This window comes from Pituophis catenifer, unplaced genomic scaffold (genome assembly GCF_029215685.1).
Source record: "Pituophis catenifer annectens isolate HBS135680 unplaced genomic scaffold, rPitCat1.0.hap2 SCAF_12, whole genome shotgun sequence".
NCBI lineage: Eukaryota > Metazoa > Chordata > Lepidosauria > Squamata > Colubridae > Pituophis > Pituophis catenifer.
The window spans coordinates 671909-696513 of record NW_027256892.1 but is presented as its reverse complement, the minus strand read 5'-3'; the positions used below and the strand labels follow the sequence as shown (position 1 = coordinate 696513).

At 44.8% G+C, this 24605-nt stretch overlaps 1 protein-coding gene across 3 annotated transcripts in view; it reads left to right on the top strand.

The window, feature by feature from the left end:
• Positions 1-896: 896 nt before the first annotated feature.
• Positions 897-24605, top strand: part of SLC39A14 (solute carrier family 39 member 14) — a 53814-nt gene continuing 30105 nt past the window's right edge. For 2 of the 3 annotated variants that reach the window (XM_070952410.1, XM_070952408.1), the window contains exon 1: positions 21409-21482. The gene's annotated coding sequence lies outside the window, so the exon portion shown is untranslated. Of the gene's footprint in view, positions 944-21408; positions 21483-24605 lie in introns of those variants that run through there. The other variant, XM_070952409.1, reaches the window with a different exon arrangement.

Below are 24605 nucleotides of genomic sequence, written 5' to 3'. Positions count from 1 at the left end.
GATCCCTTCCAACTCTTGTTATTCTATTCTAATTTCTTGCAGTTTTGGGAATACGTATACCGGCTGAACTTAAATGAATTATTTGTGATTGGAAGTTTTCAAATAGGAAATAGAGGAGTTTTACTTGTTTATTAAGACTTGTATGCTACCCATCTCTCTACCAAGCGACTGGATGAAGGATTAAAATTAGTCTTCATTTTTTTCAGTCGGACTACCTGAAATCTCTTTTTGGTATGATCGTAAAAAGGATTCTGGCATTTAGGGAACCACGAAATGCAGGTTTTTTTTATGTCCTCTGGTTGGATTTCAGAATCTCTTTTTTTACACATAACCCCCTAAGCAGGGGGTTGGACTAGAAGACCTCCAAGGTCCCTTTTCCAACTTTTGTTAAAATCAGACGAGCTGCAACCCTCACAGCGGTCGGCAGAGGGCAGCAAAGACGCAGGAACGCCGGACTCTCGGCTGCCCCCTGGCGGTCGTGGCCCAGTTTGCAGCCCTCTCTGCAAAAGCAGGGGGGGCTTTAATCGTAAAGCCTGCAGAGCCCCCCCCCTCCCTGCGACCCTTCCCCTATTTTTCCTCCTATAAACCGCATTATAAAAGGGGAGGGGAGAAGCCCCCCCCCAAAAAAACCCGCGTAAGTGACCCCCCCATCGCCCCCCCCCCTTTCTGCATCCCTGATGCGCCACGCGGACCGGCTCCTCCGAAGGGGGCGGGGCTAGGCTAATTTCCAGCGAATCCCCCGCGGGAGAGGCGGGGCGACGTGGCCGGGCAAGCCAATGGGAGCAGAGAGGGGAGCGAGTCCAATGACGGCGTGGGGGGCGGGGCGCCCGCTCTCTAGATAATGAGCATGCGCGGTGGCGGCCGCCTGTCAATCCCTCCGCTTGGGTGGCGGGGCCTGGAGCGGAGCGGAGCGAAGGGAAGAAGCCGCGGCGCCCGTTGCAAGGTGAGCCGGTCCGCGAGCCCCGAGGAGATGCTGGGGCCCGCCCGGGGTGGGAGGTGTGGGGAAGGGGTCGGAGGCACAAGGGGGGAGGGGAGGAAAAGGAAGGAAGGAGACGGAGAGAGAGAGAGAGGGAGAGGGAGGGAGGGAGGAAAAAAGAGGAGAAGAAGGAGAAGGAAGGAAGAAGAGGGAGGAAGGAAAAAAGGAGAAAGAAGGAGGGAGGGAGGGAGAAGGAAAAAAAGGGAGAGAAGGCAGGAAAGGGAGGAAGGAAAAAAGGAGAAAAGGAGGGAGGGAGGGAGAAGGAAAAAAGGAAGGAGAGAAGGAAGGAAAGAAGAAGAGGGAGGGAGGAAAAAAGAAAAGGGGAGAAGGAAGAAAGAAGAGGGAGGAAGGAAAGGGAGGAAGGAAAAAAGGAGAAAGAAGGAGGGAGGGAGGGAGAAGGAAAAAAGAGGGAGGAAAGGGAGGAAGGAAAGAAAAAAGGAGAAAGAAGGAAGGAGGGAGGGAGAAGGAAAAAAGGAGGGAGAGAAGGAAGGAAAGAAGAAGAGGGAGGGAGGAAAAAAGGAGAAAAGGGGAGAAGGGAGAAAGAAGAGGGAGGAAGGAAAGGGAGGAAGGAAAAAGAGAAAGAAGGAGGGAGGGAGGGAGAAGGAAAAAAGGGAGGAAAGGGAGGAAGGAAAGAAAAAAGGAGAAAGAAGGAAGGAGGGAGGGAGAAGGAAAAAAGAGGGAGGAAAGGGAGGAAGGAAAGAAAAAAGGAGAAAGAAGGAGGGAGGGAGGGAGAAGGAAAAAAGGAGGGAGAGAAGGAAGGAAAGAAGAGGGAGAAGGAAAAAAGGAGGGAGAGAAGGAAGGAAAGAAGAAGAGGGCGGAAGGAAAGAAAGGGAGGAAGGAAAGAAAAAAGGAGAAAGAAGGAGGGAGGGAGGAAAGGGAGGGATAAGAAAGGAAGAGGGAGAGAAGGAAGGAAAGGGAGGAAGGAAAAAAGGAGAAAGGGAGGATAAGAAAGGAAGAAGAGGGAGAGAAGGAAGGAAAGGGAGGAAGGAAAAAAGGAGAAAGGGAGGGAGAAGGAAGGAAGAAGAGGGAGAGAAGGAAGGGGGAAGAGGGAGAGAAGGAAGGAAGAAGAGGGAGAGAAGGAAGGAAAGGGGGAAGGGAAAAAGGAGAAAAGGAGGGAGGGAGGAAAGGGAGGGAGAAGGAAAAAAGAGGAAGGAAGGAGAGGAGACGAAAAGAGGAGAAGAAGAGAAGAAGAAAGGGGAGGGAGAAGAAAAAAATAAGGGAGAAAAGGAAGGAAGAGGGAGGGAGGAAGGAAGGAAAAAAGGAGAAAGAAGGAGGGAGGGAGGAAAGGGAGGGAGAAGGAAAAAAGGGAGGAAAGGGAGGAAGGAAAGAAGAGGGAGAGAAGGAAGGAAGAAGAGGGAAGGAAGAAAAGGAAGAAAAAGAGGGAGGGAGGAAGGAAAGGGAAGGAGAAGGAAAAAAGAAGAGGGAGAGAAGGAAGGAAGGAAAGGGAGAAGAAGAGGGAGAAGGCGAGAAGGAAGGAAGGAAGCTGGGGGGAAACAGGTAGGTAAGGGGGGGGCAGACTGCCCTTCTGGGCTGCTCCCACTACCTATCACTCCCCCCACCACCCTCTAGAGCAGTTGGACTACGCCTCCCATCATTCCCCACCAGCCTCCTCGTTTCATGGCACTAACGGCATTGATGGGAGTTGTAGTCCAGTTCTGGAGGGAAGTGGGGGAAATTGGCACCTACCCCTTGATGGTGTATGTCTTCACCTCCCCGCATCCAGATTCTTGCTTCCTGCGTCTGGAGGGGGCTGCCCCCCCCGCCCCCCATGCCAGAGGTGCCCCTGTAGGGTTGAAGTTCCTCAACCGTAACACTTTAGGAGGTCTGGACTTCAATTCCCAGTATTCCCCAGGAAGCCCTGGCTGGGGAATTCTGGGAGTTGCGGTCCAGACCTCCTAAAGGTACTTAGGTTGAGAAACCACTGAATAGGGGGTGACTACTTCTTCCTTTCTCTAATCGATTGCGAGCCAAGGGAGATGTCCATTACGTTGGCCGGGAAGGGACCTTGGAGGTCATCTAGTCCAACCCCCCCGGCCCAATCAGGTGACCCTACACCATCCCCAACAAATGGCAATCCAGTCTCTTTCTTGAAAGCCTCCAGTGATGAAGCTCCCACAACTTCGGAAGGCAACTTCTATTCCATGGGTTGATTGTTCTCACAGTCAGAAAATTTCTCCTTATTTCCAGGTTGAATCTCTCCTTGATCAGTTTCCATCCATTATTCCTTGTCTGGTCTTCAGGTGCTTTGGAAAATAGCTTGACCCCCTTCCTCCTCTCTGGGGCAGCCCCTCAAATATTGGAACGCTGTTATCAGAGCTGCAGGCTGTCCATCTTACACTCTATATCTCTCCTCTGATATCAGCTGGGTTGTTTTTTTTCCTCTCCAAATCACATTGATTGATTGATTGATTGATTGATTGGTTCGATTTATATGCCGCCCTTCTCCGGAGACTCAGGGCGGCTTATAATGCGTTAAGCAATAGCCTTCATACTTTTTGTACATAACTGCTTAGTAGGGCTTTCGGCCCCCCCTAAGCGGTGTTCTTTTTTATACAAAGTCAACTTATTGCCCCCAAAATCCGGGTCCTCATTTTACCTACCTCAAAAGGATGGAAGGCTGAGTCAACCTGGTGAGATTTGAACTTGCAGTAATTGCAGGCAGCTGGTGCTAGTTAACAGCACTTTAGTCTGCTGCGCCACCAAGGCTCATTCTTAATTTCAGTTTACTTTCCTTTTCCCAGGCTGATCCAGTTCCTTCTCAAAGTCGGAGGTTGAAACCAGTCTGTAAATTTGTTCCGTAAATTTCCCAGTATAACTTCCCGATATGAATGTTCTTCCCTTCGATCGTGATGATCTTCGTGTGTCTCATTGCGCAGGATGTTTTCTCAAGCTAGGTAGCCTATAGATGAGCGCACTTCCAATTTTCAGCGTTCTCAGCAATGGCTGAGCTCGCTTTGAATTTAGGACATTGAAGTTCATATGTTAGAGTTGGGTTACATTGATTTTCACCGCTCAGAAAATAGCTTCAGAAGTTCCCTCAATGATTTATTGAATAGCTTTGCCTTTTTACTAAAAGCAATTAACCCATCATGCATATAACACAATAGAATATACAGTAGCGGCCAAAATTGTGGAAACCTTTTGGGAAAAGTGTATTTATGAGGTTTGATGGCTAATAGTAGCACTTCTTTTTTTGGAGTTTCAAGATAATCCTCTTCCACTGTTGGAATGGCCTGGGAATGACCTTCTTAACCCAATTGAAAATCTATGGAGCCGACTAAAGAAACTTGTTAGTCAGAAGCGACCCAGCAATAAAACCCAGTTTATAGAAGCCATCATTCAATCTTGGTTTGACATTAGAACAGCTGCAGAACTAAAATACTTGGTTTGCTCCATGGGAAGACGTTGTAAGGCCGTAATTCATGCTAAAGGTTACCCAACGAAGTATTAATTGACATGGTGATCATTTTTGTATATCTCGTTTTTTCTAGGGTGATAATTTTTGTATATCTTGTTTTTTTCTACGTGTTTCACTTTTCTTCTTTATACCGTAACTGCTATTCTAATACGAAATCCTTCATGAAAGTTATTGCATTACGTTCTTGATTAAATTATCTTTCCATGGATATATAATTTTATGGTAAGAAGTGGTGTTATTAGCTAGTTTTAGAAAATACACTTTTCCCAAAAGGTTTCCACAATTTTGGCCACTACTGTATGCAGCCCACGGTTGAACTCTGGAGACCTCCGTGTTCTCTGAGCTTGCTTCGAACAACCAAGGTCAGAGACCACCAAGGACTCCACATAACATAATCTCGGGTTTCCCTAGTTCTCCCTTGCATCTTTCCAAACGGGCTTGATGCCAGAATATACTATATTTCCAATTCCACCTTCGGTTTCAGGTGAGCATTCTAACTCATCTGAACCGAAGTTCTCTTTGCATTTGATCCTTGTACGTATTATAAATTTGCTTGCTTGTCACATACATTCTAATAAACAGTTTCCCTCTGGGAATCTTCGCCCCAGAGTGGTGACATGAGAGGGTAGACATTTCATTACCCATCTAAATAACATCACCAGTGCAAGTGAGTGTGGGGTGTGTTCCTTGTTTATACACAGTAGTTTGTGCTATCAGGCTTGCAGGAGTGTGGTTTCTCCTTGGTAGTTCCTTGATTATGGTATTGTTTTCTACTTGATTCTTTGTCTGGTGTTAATCCCTGCTTATCTGGGTGTTTGTGGCTGGAGAGGATGTGTGCTAGTTGTTTTGTTTCCGTAGCTTCCTTTATTGTCTCTTTTTTGAGTGTTTAAAAACAAACAGACTCCACAGTTCAACTCTGAACTACCTATTCTCTTCTAGAAGAATATTAAAACTTAGACATTTCTTGGAAGTAGAGGCACATCTTGAAAAAATTGGTCAGCTTTATAGGCCACAGATAAAACAGGACACGGGGAAGTTATCTTGGAGCACTGACATTTTGGAAGAAGTATGGCAGATTTGGTGAGATTGAGACTGAGGAAGCTGAGGATAATCAAATAGTTGCAGGAATATTTGGTGTGTGTGTCTGTGTGTGAAAGAGAATGGTAACACAGAAGGGGGTTTGGAGCTGTGCTCACACTTGCAGACTCTGGCTTAGGTTGGCGGTTCTCATTTTGTATTAAGTAATGCTGAGTTAATGGCACATTAATGGAATAATCTGAAAGTCCTGGAACGCATGGAAGATATTTTGGGCCACTTATCGCTATGTGTATTTTTAGCCAAATGAAATAAAGTCGCTGGTTTGCTTGAATGGACTTTGCAAAAGTAGGCAAATGTTTATGTGCTTCTTGAGCAAGAAGCTGAGAGAAATAATGGACATTTTGTCCATTATTTGCGGAGGGCTCGCTTCTCTTGTGCTATGGTTGCTCTTCTGTCTTCAGATGTCTGGCAGCCTTGGTGGATCAGCGTGCGCCACGTCGATCGATCTCGTGCCAGGGTTTCGCAGGAGGTGGTGTCGATGTCCAGGGACTTGAGAGAGGCCTTCAGCGTCTCTTTGTATCGCTTCCTTTGTCCCCCTGTTTGATCGCTTTCCTTGAGACAGCTCACCATAGAGGAGCTGTTTGGGGATGCGGTGGTTGGGCATCCTTGCAACATGGCCTGCCCAGCGTGTCTGTCTGGGCTTCAATCAGCACGGTGTCAACTGATGGCAGGCCTGCTCTGGAGAGGACCTCTCCGTCTGGCACCTTGTCCTGCACCTGGTTCATGGGTGGGTTCTACTTACCTTTACTACCGGTTCGCATTGTGCCCGCAGGCGCTCTTCTGAGCATGCGCAGATCACCTATGATGACATCCAGGTCAATGGGCGGAGCCTCCCATCAATTTTACTACCGGTTCTTGCAAACTGGTCCGAACCGGGGGCAACCCACCACTGCACCGGATCCTCAGAAGTCAGGTCGTGTGGAAGTGGTTCAATTGCCTAGCTGCCTCCTGTATACAGTCCAGGTCTCACTGGCCTACATCAGGGTAGTTAGCACTACTGCTCGGTAGACTTTGAGCTTTGTAGCAAGGCTTATTCCACGGCGGTTCCACATGTGGGTCAGTAGTCTGCCAAATGCAGACTACTGCAAATCTTGTATATTTATTGTTTTATTGGTTCGATTTATATGCCGCCCTTCTCCGGAGACTCAGGACGGCTTACAATGCGTTAAGCAATCGCCTTCATACTTTTGTATATACCTGCTTAGTAGGGCTTTCGGCCCCCTCTAAGCGGTGTTCTTTTTTATACAAAGTTAGCTTATTGCCCCCACAATCCGGGTCCTCATTTTACCTACTTTGGAAGGATGGAAGGCTGAGTCAACCTTGAGCCTGGTGAGATTTGAACTCGCAGTAATTGCGGGCAGCTGGCAGCTAAGTGCTACTTAACAGCACTTTAGTCCGCTGCTCCACCAAGGCTCCTATAGAGTATAGGGTGCTAGAAGATACCAGACCTGGATTATTTGATAATCTTCCTATCCTGATAATCAGGGACGTGGTGGCTCAGTGGCTAAGACGCTGAGTTTATCGATCAGAAGGTCGGCAGTTTAGCGGTTCGAATCCCTAGTGCCGCGTAACAGGGTGAGCTCCTGTTACTTGTCCCAGCTTCTGCCAACCTAGCAGTTCGGAAGCATATAAAAAATGCAAGTAGAAAAATAGGGAACATTACCTTTGGAATTCCCTAAAGGGAAAGAAAAGTATAAGGGAAAAGAGGGAATTGGGCTTTTTCCTGTCATAATTTTTTTTTTCTTGCCCGAAGTTCTGTTTTGGCTGCCTTTGCCTTCAACCGTGCTGTAATTTTGAAATTGCAAAAAAACCACACATTGCTTACAATGAAAGCCGACAAAATATGAAGTTGCGGGTCAGCGAGTTCATCAAATTTCCAAATTAATCAACTCACCAATTGTGGCAAGAAAAGTCGTAAATTGAGGCAAAACTCACCTAGCGGTCTCACCTAACAACATAAATTTGGAGGTCAGTTGTGGCTGTAAGTGCAGCATAAGACACGGTGGCGCAGTGGTTAGAGTGCAGTACTGCAGGCTCCTTCTGCTGACTGCCGGCTGACTGCAATTTGGCAGTTCAAATCTCACCAGGCTCAAGGTTGACTCAGCCTTCCATCTTTCCGAGGTGGGTAAAATGAGGACCCAGATTGTTGGGGGCAAGTGGCTGACTCTGTAAACAGCTTAGAGAGGCCTGTAAAGCACTGTGAAGTGGTATATAAGTCTACGTGTTATAGTTCCATAACTGAATTGCAAACATTTTACCCTGTATTACGTAGATTCTATGCCATATTATACTGCATGTAAATAGTCTCATTTTATATCTTACAAGTATCAGCATTATGTTGAATACATTGAAGAGCTTGGGTATTGAAGGAGAGACATAAAGATGAATAATTTATTTATTATTATTTATTATTGCGATTTATATGCCGCCTTTCTCCCTGGGGACTCAAGGCGGCTTACAAAATGACAAATTCCAATACAAATCACAATGAAATAAAGTTAAAATCAGCAACCCTATTAAAACAGTTTAAAATTATGACAGTGTACCCCCAAACGGATCAGTTGAGTTGACGGAAGAGCCACGTCTTCAGCTCGCGACGGAAGGAAAGAAGGTCTGAGCTCGGCGGGCAATCCATTCCAGAGGGTCAGGGCTCCCACAGAAAACGCTCTCCTCCTGGGGGCCGTCAGCCGACATTGTTTGGCCGACGGCACCCTGAGGAGGCCCACTCTGTGAGAGCGCACAGGACGGTGGGAGAGCGGCTGGAGATGGTCCTGGAAGTACCCCGGGCCTAAGCTATGAGCTAAAACATGCCGCAACATGTTTTATAAAACGAACGCCTTCTGGAACTTGATTGTGGTAGTGCTTAAACTGAACTCTCGGTTCATCCTGGCAAATATCTCTATGTCATGCTGTGCTGAAGGTATGTCCCGAAGGTTATCGGGTGAGATGGAATACAGAATGAAGAGCGTGTGACTTGCCGTCGGCCGGGGTTGAGCTAGTGATGGCAGTTTCTTGGCAGATCGGGAGGTGTGAGGGAACGTTGCTCATTAAGGCCTTGCTCTTAATCTTTTGAGAGAGGATTGGGCAGAAGCGTAAGCTGTAATGCAGTTGTTTTCAAACCTGGCAACTTTTAACGTATGTGGACTTCGACTCCCATAATCCCATGGCTGGCTGGGGAATTCTGGGAGTTGAAGTCCATAGGTCTTAAAGTTGCCAGGGTTGGATATCGCTGTCATAGACAGATCCGTATAGAGGGTTTTTTTTCCTTGCCAAAAGTAAGAAAGTAAATTCTCTTGTTGTCTTATAGGACAGGAGTCAGTAACCCGGGGCTCTGGAGCCGCATGTGGCTCTTTCATTCCTCTGCTGCGGCTCCCAGTCGCCGATCAGCTCCACAATTGATAGGGCTTTCGGTTAGAACAGGTAGAGGAAAAAGGACGTTGTGCTAGGAGGAGACTCTATGGTGGGAGAACTGGACTTCCGGTTATCTCCAGAATTGAACAGGGGCTTCCGGTTAGGATTTTTGCGGCTCTTTGAGTGTTTAAGGTTGCCGACCCCTGTTATAGGAGATATTTTTGAGGGAGAGAGAGAGACAGAGAGGAGAGAGAGATGTGTATATATAAAAATCCAACTGGTGCAAATTATAGCCAAGAATGAGTTGAGGATCCATCAGGGTGGATTTGATTTAAATCGAGTCGATTAAATCACTAGTAAAAAGGCTTGATTTAAATCAACTCGATTTAAATCATAATTTTTAAAGAGCAACTGTCATCTCTGCTACTCCTTTGACCCGCTGTTGACTCACCGGTAGTCCCAGTGTTGCAGAATATACAGCCTCATGCTACGTAACTAAGCTCCATTTCATGCTGAATAGACTAAATTATTTATGTATCTTAAATAGAAAACTATCTTACGATAGATTTTTACCCCAAAAGATTTTTATTCAAATAAATTCAATAAAAATGAAAAAAAAATCTGATTTAAATAAAAAAAATCCGATTTAAATCAAAAAAATCTGATTTTTTTGATTTTTTTAAAAAAAAATCATTGATTTTTATCCACCCTGGGATCCATTAAACATCTTGGCTTCATCGATTACAATTTAGGTTTCTTTTTTCTGCTGATCGTTTCAGAATAAGAGAATCCTTGTCCTGTAACTCATTTCTTCTGAGCTAGTAAGTATCCTAATGATGTAATCCCATAGGGAGGAGTGGCTTTGAAAATCATTTAATTTATTTTATTTTTATTTTTTTTTTATTTTTAATTTGATTTATATGCCTCCCTTCTCCGGAGACTCAGGGCGGCTTACAATGCGTTAAGCAATAGCCTTCATACTTTTGTATATTTTATACAAAGTCAGCTTATTGCCCCCACAAACTGGGTCCTCATTTCACCTACCTTAGAAAGGATGGAAGGCTGAGTCAACCTTGAGCCTTGGAGAGATTCGAACCAGCAGAAATTGCAGGCAGCTGTGTTAATAACAGGGTGCACTAAACCCCTGTACTATCAAGGCTCTTAGCTGGACTTCTCTGGAGCCAAGAGCTGCAAGGTTGATTTCTCTAGTGGAGGACTGATTGTCTAAGCCCCGGAACATTTTTTTTCAACAGCAGTGAACCGAAGGGGTCCTCCGGGGTCAATACTAGAAGTGTTCCCATGTTTTTATATTTCCAGAGGACTTGAATAAATTGCGTACAAGGCAAAACTATTCTTCTTGATACTGGTGCTTATTGAAACACTTCGGACTTTAGGTGAAATGCGTGAGAGTTAGCTTCCAGTGTTGGCTATCACTCACAGCCAGTAGATGTAGATGGTCTATCTGTGACTTAACCGTGTTTCTCCAAAAATAAGACCCAGTCTTATATTTTTTTGAACCTTGAAATAAGCGCTTGGCCTTATTGCCATGCGCTCAAAAGCCCAATTGGGCTTATTATCAGGGGATGTCTTATTTTGGGGGAAATGGGGTACATGCAGTCCTTGCCTTACTGGAAAAAAGTGACATGGGCATTTTATACACTTGTTGGAAGAAATATCCAACTGGTTCACTTCCAAGCTGGGAGGAAGACCCTGGAAACACGGAGGTTGATTGGAAAGATGGTTTAATGATGAAGCAGAACCCCCAAGCACATGGTCCTGGGGCAGCTGACCACACGGAGTTGAGAGTGAGGAGGTTTTATACCTTCTCTTGGGCTTTGCACTTGAGCTTCCTGTTCCTGTGCAAGAACATGTATTCTATTGGCTGTTGTCAGACTCCCATGGAGCCATGTACAAATCCTAGGAGTTTGTCTGAGCTAAGTTTGGTTGAAGTTTCTGAGGGTGATGCAACGAAATGGCGTTTGTGGCTGAGGGCTAATCCTACCTTTGTTGGATCTTGGGTGATGGTATTTGCTTATGAATAGACCTATCTATCTCTTTATTTCTTAAGTGCTGACATCTGCTGAAGGCTATTGAGGAAGGTGGGGGCTGCTTTCCAAAAGCATGCTTCTCCGTTTCTCATCCAGGGAAATATAATATTCTGCCTTTTTAATATTTCTCAAAATATTTCATTCTTCTAGAAGAGGGGGTGGGTGCTAACTTTCTGCACACTTTAGACCATTGCAGAATCCCCCATGGTCATGTGATCAAAATCCAGATGCTTATCAACCGGCTGAACAATGATCTTGCTTAACAACAGAAATGCTGGTCTCAATCATGGCCGTAAGTTGAGTATAGAAACTCTTCACCTTTTCAGAGAGAAGTGGATTAGTTTTGCCCAAAGGTTTTGTGTATATTGGAGTGCCTAAATTGTGGTTTTAGCTTTAGGTATGTGAGTCAGCCCATCACTATTTATTCAAACAACCCAAAGAAAGCGAAACAGCAAAAAAGAGAAGTGGGGGAAAAAGAGAGAGAAAGAAACAATGCACCGATTCTATGCAGAAGGCCTTCTCATGTAGCCAATTGTATTTAACAAAATCCGTGGTGTTTTGGGGGGGGGGATTATGGTTTGGGTGAACCCAGTGATGAAATCCAAATTTTTTTACTACTGGTTCTCTGGGCGTGGTGTGGCTTTGTGGGTGTCGCAGGGGAAGGATACTGCAAAATCTCCATTCCCTCCCCACTCTGGAGCCAGCCAGAGGTGGTATTTGCCTATCTCTGAACTGCTCAAAATTTCTGCTACCAGTTCTCTGAACTGCTCAAAATTTCCGCTACCAGTTCTCCAGAACCTGTCAGAACCTACTGGATTTCACCTCTGGGTGAACCCAACACTTATGCCTTCATATTGTTCTATTTACGGGACTGCCTGCTCCCATAGAGAGGGGCTCCTCCGGGTGCTGTTGGCCAAACAATGTCGGCTGTCGGCCCTCGGGGAGAGCCTTCTCTGTGGGGGCACCTACTATCTGGAACGAGCTCCCCCCGGAGATACGGAGGATCCCGGATCTGCGCACCTTCCGCCGCGCGCTTAAGACTCTTCTATTTCATCAAGCGAGCCTGGCCTAAATCTTCCCCCTTTTAAATGTGAAAATTTTAAATTTGTTTTCATTATAGGGTTATGGGTAAGGCGTTTTAAATTGGGGAGCCATTTTGGATTTAATTTTTCTTTTAAATGTATTTTAATGTTTATATTATATGTTCTTTAATCTTGGCCGTTCACCGCCCTGAGTCCTTCGGGAGAGGAGGGCGGTATAAAAATTTAATAAATAAATAAATAAATAAATAAATAAATAAATAATAATAATAATAATAATAATAATAATAATAATAATAATAATAATAAATAAATCCACGATTAACTACAACTGTTTAGCAGAGCAATTGATACTCTTGAAAGAACACTAAAGAGGTTGAGAAAGTATTAGTTCCTGGTCAGCGTCAGAGGTGGTATTCAGCTAGTTCAGACTGGTTCGCCCGAACTGGTAGTGGAAATTGCAGGTGGGCCCGCCCACCTGCCCCAGCTCTATGTCATCCTATTTAGGTACATTTTTAAGGCCGGGCGCATATGCAGAAGATGCGCTTGGTAGCAAAGCACATGCGTGAAAGGCTAGGCGCATGCATGGACGGGCACATGGGCTCACATTTGCAAACCGGTAGGGAAAGGAAATGAAAACCATCCCTGGTCGGCGTAGTGCTAAAAACTCTTTCTGGATTGGCTTTTACTTGTGTTAGTAGATAGTGTTGGGGTCCGCCAACAGCCTGTGGAGCTGGCAGTGGAGTCAGACAGCGATGAGGCTGAGGAAGAACAGGGGCCAGTCCTGGAGGCTGGGGAAGGCCCGGATGAGGGCTCTGCGTCAGAGGCAGAGATGGGGCCGGGGCCATCGGGGAGTGATGTGCGGACTCCGGAGCCTCCAGAGGCTGACAGTAGAGAGGCAGAGGAACAGGAGGAGCCTGTTCCTAGTGCACATATGAGAAGAGCTGCCAGAAGGCAGGAGCAGATAAAGCAGAGAGGACGACTCGGGAGTAGGGTCAAGAGATGATTGGCCCCTCCCAGAAGGCTTAAAAGACCAGCAACGGCTCTTGGGCTCTTTGTCGGAAAACAACGTTGATAGTCTTGCTGCACTTATCTCTCGTCGGCGTCTTCTGCTTCTGAACTTTGGCCAAGAGAAGCCTTTGGCAGCTTGCCTAATTATACCCAGGTTGGTGATTAGACTGAAGAATTTGCGTTATGAAGAGTTTGTTTTGATTCAGTTTGGACTACGCTGGGAATGACTTAATTCTCAGCTATTCTAATAAAGTCTGTTTGTTTGGGAACTGTTTGCGTCGACTACCACCTACTTGGGCCTGGGTCACAACAGATGCCTTATAGCTCTGTCATAAGACGCTGAACAAGGTCTAAAGCATCGCTGCTCTTCGTCCCTTGCCTATGCATTCCACTGAGGTGTGTGCTGCTTTGCCACGTAACACCCAGGAGTGAGAATTGGCCTAGAAATCAAATGCTGGCAAGGCTTACAAGCTCTTTTTATAGCTTGCCCTTGATTTCTTGCTGCCGTCCTGCCTTTTTCTTTTGGCGTTAATATTTCCACAGGCACATTCCTTCTCCTCCTGCCTTCTGAATTGCCACCTGAAAAATTTTTTTTGCTAAGTCCTCGACTTACCACAGTTCAGCGACCGTGCAAAGTTACAACCGCACTGAAAAAAGTGACTTAAGTCCGTTTGTGAGGTCTTCAAACTTGGCAGCTTTAAGACTTGTGGACTTCAGCTCTCAGAATTCTCCAGCCAGCTATGCTGGCTGGAGAATTCTGAGAACTGAAGTCCACAAGTCTTAAAGCTGCCAAGTTTGAAGACCTCTGGTCTATGGAAATTCTCCGTCATCATGGTTGTCTCAAAAGGTGCTTTTTTTCAAGAGGCATCTGGGTTTTCTGTGTTTTTCTTTGGAGACGTTTGGCTTCTCATCCAAGAAGCTTCTTCAGCTCCGACCGGATGGTGGAGAATGGAAAGATTGATATTGCAGAATGCAAATGACCAAGCTGTCTGCAAGGAATATCAATCCTTCCATTCCCCACCATCCAGTCAGAGCTGGAGAAGCTTCTTGGATGAGAAGCGAAACGTCTTCAAAAGAAAAACCAGAAAGTCCAGTTGCCTCTTGAAAAAAAGCACCTTTGAGACAACCATGATGACGGAGAATTTCCATAGACCAGAGGTCTTCAAACTTGGCAGCTTTAAGACTTGCGGACTTTGGGATGACTTAGGGCCGTTTTTCACCCTTAGGACCTTTGTAGCTTCCCCATGCTCCTGTGGTCAGAATTGAGATGCTTGGCACCTGACTCATAACTTACACTCCAGGGGAAGGTTACTGCAAAATCCCCATTTCTTGAATGTGCCGCCACCATCGCCGCCCTGGTCCATGCGCCAGCTGCGCAAGCGCACACCATTTATTTCATTCATTCATCAGTGGCAGGTTGGGTGTGTGCTTGCGGTGATGGTGGCAGCACATTCAAGAAGGAGAGCAGCTCCGGTAACTTTCGGGCGCTTGCCTTTCCTGGCAGCCAGCCGCGGGAGAAAGGTAAGGAGTAGGACACGCTGCGTGGTGAAGGGTGAGCGGGCCGCAGCTCCGCGGCAAGGCTGGAGTCAGGGAATGGTGCATTCCCTGACCCGGTTGAGGCAGGCGGTAAGCAAGCGGCAGCTCCGGGACTTCAGTGAGTGGCGCGTCTCTCGGCCCCAGACCCCAACCCAAAGCGAAGGAAGAGCGGGTGGTGAGCGGGCGGCAGAATAGAAATCTAAAATGTTCTACCAGGTTCTGTGGGCGTGGCTTGGTGGTGGTGGGGTCTTGTGACTGAGTGGGCGTGGCTGTGAGTGACATTGAGTTGGCCACACCCACTTAGTCACAAGAAACGCCCCCCACCAAGCCACGCCCACAGAACCGGTAGGGAAAAAATTTAGATTTCACCCCTGCCTCAATGTATTTATTTATCAATCTAATTTTGTATTGCTGCCCATCTCACGTTAAGTGACGTTGGACGGCACACAACAATTCGGAGAAAAACCACAGCTACAAAACCGGCAGTCGTAAAAAACATATAAAAGTCTACATTGATTTATTATCATTGAGAATCTAAAATATCCTTTGGGGTTGCATTATTCCTGAACTTTCCCTTGAAATAATAAAAAGTTGCCATGCGATATTGTATGGATTATTTTACATTGCTATTATTTTATAATATAGGTGTATGTCACCAATTTTTTGGTGGGGTTGCAGAAATTATACTTTGCTGTTGAACAGGATGATACATCACCCCCCCCCCCCACACACACACACAATGTGCTACAGCCTCTAAAATAAGTTTGATTTAGTCTAATTTAAATTAAATGTCAATTAAGCCTGTTCCCTAAATTCACAGTCATTTGAGTGGAAAACGTTTGAATGCTGCTGAGGCTTGGTTCCTTTCTTAAACGGGTCACTAACAATTGCAGCTATTATGTCTTTTTTTTTTTTTTTTAAACAAGTGGTGCCTGGAGTCAGCTTAAGAAAATAGTAATTTAAATTCATCTGCCATTCCACCCAGAGCCATGTTTGTGCAAACGCTTGTGTTAACTTCTCTCCACCCTGTAAAACAACTGTGTGTTTAAAGAATTCCTGATCGTTTCTGAAAGCCCCAAAATGGGCCTAAGCTCTTAAGACGACGGGAATGCCGGATCCCTTTTTTAATAAGATTACTGCAATGCGCTGTACGTGCTGCTGTTGCTCCAGAAGAGTCTTTGGGAGCTTCAACGGGTGCAAGAAGAATGCAGGAAGTCATAAATGGTGTGATACATGGCACATGTAAATCAGTGGATGGGTTCCAACTGGTGTTACTACTGGTTCTCTTCGCGCACGCGCTTTGCGCGCGATCACCACGCGCATGCTAGCTTTGCTTGCACGCACGCCAATCTTGCGCTCCGCGCAAGCGCGTTAGGTTTCTGACCAGCTGAGCTGCGGCAATCCACTCTGCCGCGCCTATCAGCTGGGCTAAAAACCAAGAAAAAAAGGTAGGAATAAAGCGGGGGCGGGCGGGAGGGCCCAGCTCCCAGTCACAGAGAACTGGTTCGGTGACGTCACATCGTCACCGCTACCGGCTCGGCCGAACCGGGAGCAACCCATCACTGATGTAAACCCCACTAACTCTGTGAGCTGCACTGACTACCGGTATGTTTCTGGCTGCAATTGTTGGCGCTGGTTGTCACTTTTAAAGCCCTCTGTGGTTTGGGACCAGATTATCTGAGGGACTATGAAGTCCAAGCAAATATCTTTATTACCACCTCCACTTCCTCCTCCTCCTCCTCCTCCTCCTCCTCCTCCTCTTTCATTACTTCTTCTTCTTCTTCTTCTTCTTCTTCTTCTTCTTCTTCTTCTTCTTCTTCTTCTTCTTCTTCTTCTTCTTCTTCTCCTTCTCCTTCTCCTTCTCCTTCTCCTTCTCCTTCTCCTTCTCCTCCTCCTCCTCCTCCTCCTCCTCCTTCATCATCATCAATGGCTTTGATGATTTCCCTTGACTTTCCCAGGCGGCTTATCAGCTCCTCATTTGTGATTTTGTCAACCCAGCTTATACGTAACAGCCGTCTGTAAATCCACATTTCAAACGCTTCTAGTTTCTTCAAGTGGCTTTCTGTCAGAGACCAACTCTCCGCTCCGTAGAGCGGGATAGAAAAGATGTAACATCTGACAAACCTGATTTTCAGTTTTAGGCTTATGTCGTGACTGCAGAAGACCTATTTTATTTTGAAGAATTTATTATTATTTAATATTATTTACAATCAAAGAATACAGTAAAAGGAGAGATATGTATAACAGCTATTAGGGAAGGGAAATAATAATAACGGACAATAAAATAGCATATGTACTGAGTTTCCCTGAAAATAAGACCCCGTCTTTATTTTTTTGAACCCTGAAGTAAGTGCTTGGCCTTAATTGCCATCCTCTCAAAAAACCCGATTGGGTTTATTATCAGGAGATGTCTTATTTTGGGGGGGAAACAGGGTAATTAAAAGTTTTTGCGCAGTTGTGCAACTTGGTAAAAATATTTGACCCCCCTGGTATGTGGTGCAGTGGTTAGAGTCCAGTATTGCAGGCTACTTGTGCTGACTGTCGGCTGCCTGCAGTTTGGCAGTTCGAATCTCACCAGGCTCAAGGTTGACTCAGCCTTCCGTCCTTCCGAGGTGGGTCAAATGAGGACCCAGATTGTTGGGAGCAAGAGGCTGGCTCTATAAACCGCTTAGAGAGGGCTGGAAAGCACTGTGAAAGCAGTATTGCTATACTGAGCGTAAGTTTAACAGCCCTTAAAAAATAATCAACCTAAACTTTATCTGTGTGGCCCTTGTATTTGGAAGTGATTGGGGCAATCGGAGGGAGTTTTGGGGTATCGCAGGGCATTGAATGGGGACAAGGGTGAGGGTTTCTTCCTCTCTGGATCCACAAGGAGAAAGTCTCTGTGAATAAAGTGTCCCATGAAACCCTCCCTTCTCTCTGGAATTGCTGATGGGAAGGCATCAAATCGGACCCTAGAAAAGTCTCAATGGGACGCGGGAGCTAAGTGGCTAAGACGCTGAGCTGGTCGATCGAAAGGTCGGCAGTTCAGCGGTTCGAATCCCTAGTGCCGCGTAACGGGGTGAGCTCCTGTTACTTGTCCCAGCTTCTCCTAACCTAGCAGTTCGAAAGCACATAAAAAATGCAAGTAGAAAAATAGGGACCACCTTTGGTGGGAAGGTAACAGCGTTCCGTGCGCCTTTGGCGTTGAGTCATGCCGGCCACATGACCATGGAGATGTCTTCAGACAGCACTGGCTCTTCAGCTTTGAAACAGAGATGAGCAACCCCCTAGAGTCGGGAACGACTAGCACATATGTGCGAGGGGAACCTTTACCTTTACTTATATTTGTTTAATGTTAAGTTCTGTATGTACCCCGTGACAGAGGACTTGCGACTATCTGATAATTGGCGATAGAATTCAGGGACACTGGTGGGAACTGGTGGTAACAGAAGGACCATCTTTTTCCAAAAGTCTCTGCCCGTCTGCAGAGCCCATCGTCCAAAGAGTGTTGGCTTCCAGAAACCAGAAGATATCTTCCCCTGGGACATCAGAATGGCCACAATCCTGCTGTCTGTCAGGCCTGGAAGCCATCTTTTCCGTTGGGCCTTCAGGCCTGCCACATTTACTACTGTGGGAAACTGGGAGGGGGGAATTGTGTGGAGCCAGGGTGATATATGTAGTCATAATAACATTCCTTTCTCAGAGAGTCAAGGACATCTTGCCCTGCACCTGGACAGTTGGAGCTGGGAGGCATCTCCAGTTGGGACGGTGCTTTGATTGGACTTCGTGATGGACTTGTGGGTGCTGGGCAGGGACTTGAACATTCATTTGGGTGAGGAAAACTTGGAAGCTTTCAGATTCGGGTTTTCCCAGATGTGCCAATATGACATCTCTAATAAAATGGAACTTTGAGGAAACTCAAGCTTCTGAGTTTTCTATCGTTGGAGGTGTTATTTGGAATCCTGACACTGTCCTTTTGTAAATCTTCAAAAATTTGGCTCTGTACCCAAACCCGGAGCTCCTCTGAATATGCTAAGGGCACCGTTTCTTGACTTTACTGTTAAATTGGTTAATTATTTCTGTTGCTGTATATGTTTATTTTGGATGTTTATTGTTTTAAAAAATTGTTTTCATAGTTGTGGAATTACAAGCCATCTGGAGTGATTGGTTCAGATGAGTGGCTATAGAAATTGAATGAATGAATGAATGAATGAATGAATGAATGAATGAATGAATGAATGAATGAATTGAATGAGCAAGCCGCAAATGCCATGCAAATACGGGAGCAGCTAGGTTAATTTGTTTGGAATTGGTTGGATTTATTAGACAGATATATTAGGACTGGGAATGGCAAATTCCATCTAAATTGCGATTTATTCCATCTCAATTGCAAAGTCCATCTCTGGGAATTTCTATGGGAATCGCAAATTCATAGAAAGAGTGGAGCTAGTGATGAAATCCAAATTTTTTTTACTATCAGTTCTGTGGGCGTGGCTTGGTGGGCGTGGTGTGGCTTGGTGGGTGTGGCAGGGGAAGGATACTGCAAAATCCCCATTCCCTCCCCACTCCTGGGGGAAAGATATTGCAAAATCTCCATTCCCACCACAGTCTGAGGCCAGCCAGAGATGGTACTTGCCGGTTCTCTGAACCACTCAAAATTTCCGCTACCGGTTCCTAAGAACCTGTCAGAACCTGCTGGATTTCACCCCTGGGTGGAGCCAAGAGAGGAATCAGCCTAGAATTGTTATGTTCCCACAAGTGGTCGAAGTCCAACCCTTCCTGAATTCCATTAACTTTTATCTAGCGCCAATTTAGCGCTGACTGTTAATTGATTAGATTCTTGCGTATAAGCATGAGCAATAAATCAGATTAACTAAAAGAGCCGTGGTGGCACAGTGGTTAGAATGCAGTATTGCAGGCGAACTCTGCCGACTGCCCGCAGTTCAGGGGTGAAATGTAAAATTTGTTACTACCGGTTCTGTGAGCGTGGCTTGGTGGTGGTGGGGGTAATGTGACTGGGTGGGCGTGGCCAACTTTTTTTTTTTTTTTAACTTTTCAAAGCATTTTTTTCTAATGCTTTGAAAAGCCTCTGCTGATCAGGCAACTCAGCTGGGATCGTCAGAGACTTTTCAAAGCATTTTTTTTACCATCTCTTTGGCCAAGAGGTTGCAGAAAAAAATGCTTTGAAAAGCCTCTGACAATCCCAGCTGAGCCGCGCGATCATCAGAAGCTTTTTTTTTTTACTTTTAAAAGCATTTTTTCGTCGGAAGAGGTTGTAGAAAAAATGCTTTTGAAAGTTAAAAAAAAAAGCCTCAGATGATCCTGCAGCTCAGCTGGGCATGGTGGGGGGGGGGGGCGCAGGGACTTTTTCCTACCGGTTCTCTGAACCACCCGCCGCCATCACTACCGGATCGGGCGATCCGGTCCGAATCGGGAGTATTTCACCCCTTCCACAGTTTGATTGACCGGCTCAAGATTGACTCAGCCTTGTATCTTTCCAAGGCTGGTAAAATGAGGACCCAAATTGAGGGGCAATATGACATTTGTAAACCTCTTAGAGAGGACTGTATAACACTTTGAAGCGGTATATAAATCTTAAGTGCTATCGCTATTAACTAGAGCTTATCATGTCCCGATACTTCACGCCTGACACAAGACCCCAAACAGCTCTCTTATGTTTGTTATGACTTAAGGTATAAAGTTATTTTAAACTTAGAGTAAATAATTATTGTGCTTTTCATACAGAAATTCTCTGGTTTGGGCCTAATTACATGGATATTTAATGATAACTTTTGTCCCAGCATCGTATGGTTCTAGCTGGAGAGCAAGAATTTTCCCAAGACATTTTCTCTGCTTGATTTGTATAAGGAAACTCTTGTGTTATTTTTTGTCAGGGGTGATGTTTTTCTGAATCACCCAGGTATCTGTTTCAAGATAATTTGCAAATGGAATGATGCAGGGCCAAAATCCATAAAATATAATCGAAGCCGACAAAAACGGTTAAGAAAGCAAAACTTTAAGAAGACTCGGGGACAATACAGATAGTCCTCGATTTAGAACAGTTCATATAGTGACCGCTCGAAGTTACAAAGGCACTGCCGGTAAGAATGACAAGGTACCGTGTTTCTTTGAAAATATAAGACCAGGTCTTATATCAATTTTTGTTCCAAAAGACGCATTAGGGCTTATTTTCTGGTTAGGTCTTATTTTGGGGAAAATACGGTAGTAAATGCATCCATCTGGCTGACAGTCTTAACTGGGGCTTATTTTGGGGGTAGGGCTTATATTACGAGCATCCTGGAAAAATCATGCTAGGGCTTATTTTCTGGTTGGGTCTTATTTTTGGGGAATCAGGGTACCAACACAGTTGGCCAATGCATCTCAAACAGTTGGATTAGTTTGGAGGTTGGTTATCTTTAAGGTTAAAGCCCATGTTGATTCAAGGAATTGGTCTGATGGTGATCAACATGGATTGCTTAATCAATAGAGGGCAAGGACGGCTTACCCCAGGGGGAAAAAAAACTACCAACAGAGGTCAACATGCCCTCTGTGCTCAGAATATTACCTTGGGAAATTGTGAAACACAAATCCAGAACCACCTTTGTAGACACAGGTTCTTCTTTTAACTTCCGCGTCCTTCATATACCAGGAGATCCCCTTCCTGATGAGTAAATCAGATGCTCTTTTCAAGGGACATCTTATTTTCAGTTCCTGCCACCAAGTTTCTTCGTTCGTGGTCTGGGTATGTTCTCTTTTTAACGTTTGCATTATGAATGGTAAGCAGTGGTTAGACTTCAAGTTTATGAAATTTAAAATGTAAATTAAACGTTGTGGCAGTTCAGTCGAATAGAAAAAAACCTCCTTGCCCCTCACAAGTCTGGATTGATGACATTTTGATTCTTTTCAGGTAGAATTGCTGCTGCAGATTTATTTCTTAGCCGCTTAGCAGAATTTGGAGAGAGTCTTAATTCCCTGTAACTTTTTGTGTTTGGAAAGGTTTTGTGGAAATTTTGCTGTGTTGGGTAAGTCACTTTTTTTTTTTTTAATTTGATTTATATGCCACCCTTCTCCGGAGACTCAGGGCGGCTTACAGTGCGTTAAGCAATAGCCTTCATACTTTTGATATTTTATACAAAGTCAGCTTATTGCCCCCACAAACTGGGTCCTCAATTTACCTACCTTAGAAAGGATGGAAGGCTGAGTCAACCTTGAGCCTGGGGAGATTCGAACTTACTTTAATTGCAGACAGCTGGTGTTAAATTACAGTGCTTAGTCTGCAGAGCTATCCAGGCTCCTTCACTTCAATGCTGTCTGGATATTTGTTGATCTTGTGCGATTGTGATAGCAAACTGGCCAACATTCTTAACTGCTATCGTGAAATCTCAAGCTAGCTTAATTAGGTGGAGATCATGCTAACATCATGCATGAAGAGGTTAGCAGTCAAACTGCAAAACCGTCATGGATTTGTACCAGTTGAAATCTGAATTTAAGGTTGTAAATCATCTAGGAAGTGGTTTATAGTTCCTGAGGAACTATAAAAAGTTGTGATCTTTTATTTCCTCTGAAGTGTTCGTGTTTATGCATTAAGAAGTTTGAGCGCATTAAAATTAATTGCCTATTCAGTAATTCAGATTTAGTTCATTTTATGTACAATGCTTAAACTATGCCATGAGATTTAAACCATGCTATGAAATTGACTGAGATTTCTGTCAAGTAGGTATGCTTGTTCAATTTATTTATTTATTTTTGACTGATGGGAAGGGGGAAAAAACCCTTTCAGATACTTATAATGTTAATATTTCTTCTTTAAAAAAAACTTAACAGTTTAATCAAATAATCATGTTGAATCAAGCCTTTATTAATTTGTGGGTAATAAAAGAAGGGTTCGAGTCTTCCATAAAATCCTAAAGCTGCCTTCTTTAATATGAGACATGAGTATCTTCTAGAGATGTTGGCTGGCTAGATATTCTGAAGGGTTCTATGTTGGGGAAATTTGCCCCAAATTCTTCTCATCCAGAAGCTCCATTATTTGCGTCAGGTTGAAGATCTTGCACCAAATTGGAACTTCTTGCAAAATTGCCTCCTACATATCTGTTGGGCAACTCCATCAATCTTCACTTTGTCTATGGAGATTCTCAATCACCCAGTGTTCTGTCCCAGCTACGGACCCCAAAGAATGCAGCAAACACAAAGTCTGTACAAATCTTAGTTTACTAATTAAGGACTACTAATGAGCTTTCTTAGTAGTTGTTCGAACACAAGTACAGTTTAAATCAGTCTTTTCTGAACAAGGGCTGTTAATTTAACTTCATTAACAGCCGACAAGAATCCAAAGAATAATAACACAATTCTGAGGCACAGTATTTCAGATAACCGTAATCTTACTGTGATTGGCAGAATGCCCAGAAGCAATTTGCAGGAAAACTGACAAGATAAACAAGAGTAGAATCAAACGTTTCTGGAATCAAGACGCGAAGGAATATGAATGAAGTTGTTGCCTGCAAATTGCATCAGTCGTCGTCCTTCCTTAAATAGGCTAGGGGAGTGGCCAATTAGCCCCAAGCCTTACTCTCGAGGAGACCTCCTCCTGAGGAGCCACTCCTGCCTTTTGGCAGCTCTGAGCACCCGTGCATCGAGAAGAGGCTCCTCCTCTTCGTCCTCTTCACTTATGGGAGCTTCTGGAGGTTCTGAAGGCCCTGGCTGAATCCCCGCCTCTGGCACCACATCTTCTCCAGCCTCCTCATTGTCCGACTTGAGCGCCAGCTGCACAGGCTGCTGGCGCAGCACCACACCAGCCTCCTCGCTGTCGGAATCAGCTACTAACTGCACAGGCCGCCGATGGGCCACAACATCCAGGTCATGGTTGTCCCAAAGGTTTGTTGTTTTTTTTAGTTTTTCAGTTAGAACTGAAGAAGCTTCTTGGATGAGAAGCAAAACATTTTCAAAGAAAAAACCCAAGAAAGTCCACTTGACTATGTCTTCTCCAGTTCCTGGTCTTCGTTGAAAAAAAATGAGGCTCGGCCGGGGGAAGGAGGAAACAACTTTGTTCATATTCCTTCGTGTGTTAATTCCAGAAACGTTTGATTCTACTCTTGTTTATCTCGTCAGTTTTCCTGCAAATTGCTTCTGGGCATTCTGCCAACCACAGTAAGATTACGGTTATCTGAAATTCTTTGGCCAAGTCTCCTCCTCCCGGCCGAGCCTCAGTTCTTTGCTCCATGTTCTTTGCTCCAATTGTCTTCTTGGGGAATTGCTTTGATTCCTCTTTCATTTTTTCAATTTTTTGGTTTTTTTTTTTAGATTTCCTATTGATATTTTGATATTTGGTATTCTATCTTTCTTTGAATCTGGTCCATCGAAAGGTCGGCAGTACAAATAAATGCAAGTGTAGATTTAATAGAATTTGAAACCGCAATGCAAATGGAACAATATATGAGAGAATCTCATCTCTGCCTTTGGTAATTCCCCCCTCTTTTCATTATCCCCCCTGATGATGGTGGCCTTTGCTCTTCCTTCCCCCCAAACAATCTTTGGGGCCATCTCCATTGCCCAGACATCTCTTCGCTGTACTATCTGTTTTATTTTGAATGTAGCAAGAATTATTGAATAAATATGGTTAGGAACGGAACCAGGGTTTTGTTCTGACGTAGGCTTCCCAAGAGCATGAAGCAGACTCCTTGTCCCGACAAAATCCCCTTTTAATTAAGTGACTGTGAATTCTTCTCATTCACATCCAGCAACCTCTTTCAAGGGAGAAGTTACAGTCGCAGACCTTATCTATCTTGGAGAGCTGCCAGGCCGATATCTTCAAAACTTGGCAAGGAGTCACGAACCAATTAAGCGAACTAATTGTCTCCTGCAAACTCCACTCCCCTTTCGCTCCTCTTTTATTTCCTCTGGGAGGGGCCCTTCATCGTCCACCTGTGGCCTTACTCCCTAGTCGACCCTTGTTCTTTAGCTGTTTTTTTTTTTTTTAATTTTTTTAATTTGATTTATATGCCGCCCTTCTCCGGAGACTCAGGGCGGCTTACAATGCGTTAAGCAATAGCCTTCATTCTTTTGTATATTTTATACAAAGTCAGCTTATTGCCCCCACAAACTGGGTCCTCATTTCACCTACCTTAGAAAGGATGGAAGGCTGAGTC